The 4,082-nt window shown below is 44.1% G+C and overlaps 1 pseudogene; it reads right to left on the bottom strand.

Moving 5' to 3' along the window:
• Nucleotides 1-19: 19 nt before the first annotated feature.
• LOC101640225 lies at nucleotides 20-3,146 on the bottom strand (annotated as a pseudogene).
• Nucleotides 3,147-4,082: the final 936 nt, after the last annotated feature.

Here is a 4,082-nt window from a genome sequence, read left to right as displayed (position 1 = left end):
GTAGCAGGTGGGCATGACTTCACTTAAGCATTGGAGAAGCAAAGAAGTTGCCTTGTTGTCTAAGGTGGGTGGCAGACTTGCTTTTGCCCCCAAATCTGGGATTGTTCTTGGTTAGGCTGGGGCTGGGGCTCTGTGACAAGAAGCTAGAAGGAGGAGTCCTGAGGAGTTGGTGCCCAGGAGTGGTCACAGGCCCCAGGAAACTCACTTTCAGGTCTGGTGTCTGTGGGGTCGAGAAGGCATTTGAGCTCTCAATGACATGTTGGGGTTGATGTCCTCTTGCTCTACCACTATGAACCAACTCCAACATTCCAGTGGCAGTGCAAGCAGACACTCTACCACTTTGGGTTGACGCTTGATATCCTGTAACATTGTCACTGGGTCTGGGTTGGGCACAGTATTGGCAACTATTATTGGATTAGCCAGATGAGCAACATCCATTTCAGTGGTTGGGCTCAGAGCGACTCTCTGCAAGGGAATCATGAGGAGAGCTCATGTGTCCCTGTTGGCTTGGGGAAGCTCACTCACAGCCTGGTACATGGCAGCTATGCTGTTGTCCTCATCTGTGATTCCTGCTGCTTCCTTCTGTAAAGGTCATATGTAGCTCAAAGATCAGGAGGGGTTCTTTGAGGCTTCAAAGGGAAGTCTTTCAGGAGGCTGCAGATGGCATGGATGTCACCCACTTGGTTGAGGAGGGGGTATGGTTCTCACCCACAGGAATTTCTCATTCAGCTCTTTAACTGTCCGGTCACAGCCTGAGATCCTATACAGACCTGCTCCCTGCTCACTCTCATTTACGCAGTGGACAACAATGGAAGGGATCGTTGGAGAAATCTGGGACACAAAATCTGCCAGCATTCCCTCTCTAATCTTGACAGGTGTTCCAATAAGGATAGGAATGCAGGGAAGGGGACAGTGGATGAGAGATCACTCCACAGTCTTGACACATCAGGGAGAACTTGCCCAAATTTTATCTGCATTCCACATGGAACACAAGATTCTGGTTTGATAACCGTCTTGGAGATGATGTCATGCAAGCGCCTTCCTCCATTACTCTGGCGAGTGCTGGCACTGTCTGTCCCCCAGTGGTGCCACTGTCCTCTGTCCTCATTGCGTTCTCGTCTCTGTGAAAATGTTCACACACAATAAATGTGAGTCCCAGGAGACTTTCATTAGCTTCAATGCACGTGGCATCCATGTCCAGAACAAACATCTCCACTGGCTGATCTCTTTGTGACCTCAAATACATCAGCTATTTCCCTGATGTTTCACCTTGGCCTTTACTGTCCCCATAATCCGACACTCCATCAGGATCCAAATTGTGCCAAATTTCCCCTTGGGTTCCTCTATTCTCTTCTGTAAAAATCCAGGCACAGTGAAGACATTAGGAAAGAAAGAATTGCAAAAGGTCAAGCTGCGAGAGTTGAGCAAAAGAAAATGAACTGTAGCGTATCCGCTGTTAGGGGCAGTGGGAAACCTCATGACGGTGGTCATCCGTTAAAAACAAGTGAATTATTCATCTCAACGCAGTTCACAGTAGCAAGAATCTGGAAACAGGCCCAATAATCCTCAGTAGAAGAATGGTTAAAAGAAAATCTACGGCATACACACGATAGAATACTACATAGCCCTTAAAAGAACAAAACCAAACAAACCGGCTGAAACCACCAAACATTCTGTGACACGGATGCCCCTGGAAACCACGATGCTGAGTGAAGTGAGTCAATCACAAAGGAACAGCTCTTGTAGGAGAGCACTATCATACAGATAAGCACCAAGACAAAGGCAAGAATCTGTGCTCAGGTCGTATAATCTTCTATTCCTTTCTCCTAAACAAGGAGGTGGTGTGCCTGCCAGTGCTCATGATTCCTATCTCACCCCACCTTTCTCACCTCTTAGCAAACCCTTCATCAGAAAGCCTCACCTCAACTGGGGTCACGTTCTCATGTTGTGAGGGAAAGGGAGAAGGCCAATCAGTTTCTGCCGTATAGCATTTGTTGCATGGTCACCCATTCAACAGAAATGTCTCTAAGGGTGCGCAGTGAACATTAATGGAATGTCAAGTCTAAATGAGGAGGGTTACATCTCTGTTTCTGAGAAAGTGGTGTTATTTTGGCTGATGGTTAGACCAGATGGGATAACTTGTCATTGAGAAAAAACACTTAATATTACTTATATAGACTCTACGGGGGTTGGGAGGCCAGGGGAGGTGGGACAAAACCAATATTGGGCTCCTAATTGGGCATTTTTGACCTAGTTTCTTATATTTCTTTCTTTTTTTAAAAAAGTCATTTTACTGGGGGCTCTTACAGCTCTTATAACAATGCATACATCAATTATATCAAGCACATTTGTACATATGTTGCTAGCATCATTTTCAAAACATTTTCTTTCTACTTGATCCTTTGGTATCAGCTCTTTTTTCCCTCCCTACCCCCCCTAATGAACCCTTGATAAATTATAACTTTTTATTGTTTTCATATCTTACACCATCCACTATCTCCCTGAGGTAGTTAGTTAATTGTGCCAACCTTGTAACTCTGGAACCATAGGTCCCATTGTTTTCTCTTCAAGATTCTTTATCCTGCCTATCTTATATAGATAGACATGAAAAAAAAGGGAGGCAGGGGGAATGGCCTATAAATAGTTCCAAGTCTGTCTGCTGACCATTATTTATGTTTGCTGATTGAATCTGACGCGGTGCCAAGCCTTGCCCTCAGAGTCTGAAGTCTATGTTCGGGATTCCTTGGGGACATCGTTGCTTTGTTCCCCTTGCTGCTCTGTTGCCCTCCCTTTGTGTTTAGCCCCAGTGTGCAGGTTGACCTAGTTTCTATCCAGCCTTTGCTGACCCATGCTGCACGCTATAGATAACCAGGACTTTGGATGTTGTCCTTTTGAGATGCATCCAACAGCCTTCATAGGTGACACCAGAAAGAGCCAATTTGGAAACCCTACTAACCAAACTGGACACACTTGTAACCAACTTAAAAGGAGTTGAAATATACCTGGGTATGAGAAGAAGTAGATGACTACTCTCCCAACATTACTTGCGTTTGGCTCAAATGCCTTACTTAGAGGGTACTCAATAATTGGCGACTCAAAATTACCTTATATTTGCTATTTTCATACCCTTTGCTTTCTGATGACATGTCAGTCCGGCAGGTATAGTTCTGCTTTGTGAACAAGTGTTATAGAAAATTTTTCTCTATCTCCAACCCTCATTGTTTGAATAGTGACCAGTTGCTTACATTTTTTAATCTAGCAAATCAAAAATCCATATAATTTAGTTTAAAAAGCCCTTCTATACTTGTATACTTTCCCTTTATCAACAGTAATTTACATTCTGTACCATTGGTTAAATTAATGATTCTATAAGGAGAATCCATGCATGTGAGTTATGGTGCTGGCCAAGAACAGTGAAAGTACCATGGACTGCCAAAAGAACAAACAAATCTGTCTTGGACAAAGGACAGCCAGAATGCTCCTTTGAGTCAAGGATGGTCAGACATCATCTCTTGTACTTTGGGCATGTTGCCAGTTGTGGTAATTACATAATCTGTTGTCAATTTGAGATTTAAGAGTGAAGGGGTGAAGTTTAGCCTGTCAATAAGGTTGCAGCTTGATGACCTCATTTGGAGGTGCTCGGGAAATAAATAGCTCGCTGAAAGCAGCACACACACACACTCCCTCCAAAACATTCCTGTGGAAAAGACACATGGAACTACACTAGAGCCCTTGAGCTGAAGGAGCCACGTGGAGACCCCTGCCAGCACTGAGAAGCTTCCACTGCCACTGGATCCACAAGACTTTCCACCCACTGTCCTGTGATCTTCCTGCATTTGGTGTCATTGCCTATCTTTCATGAGTCTGAAGAGGAATTTATAGATTTTTATCGGACATATGGGCTAATATCGAACTTAAGGACTTGATCTGCACTGGGCTGGGATGTTTTCTCAGTAGTAAATCGCGTTATATATAAAGCTCTTTCTTACACACATATGAGTGTCCATGGACTTGTTTCGCTAGTCTACCCCAACTAACACACAAGGATAGACCAGTCCCTGAAGTATATCAAGTTTGATAAA

This window comes from Echinops telfairi, unplaced genomic scaffold, assembly GCF_000313985.2.
Source record: "Echinops telfairi isolate 266 unplaced genomic scaffold, ASM31398v2 ScPeMD7_1;HRSCAF=3_0, whole genome shotgun sequence".
In the NCBI taxonomy this organism is placed as follows: domain Eukaryota; kingdom Metazoa; phylum Chordata; class Mammalia; order Afrosoricida; family Tenrecidae; genus Echinops; species Echinops telfairi.
Note: the sequence above shows the minus strand (reverse complement) of the source record. Positions and strands in the feature narration are given on the sequence as shown.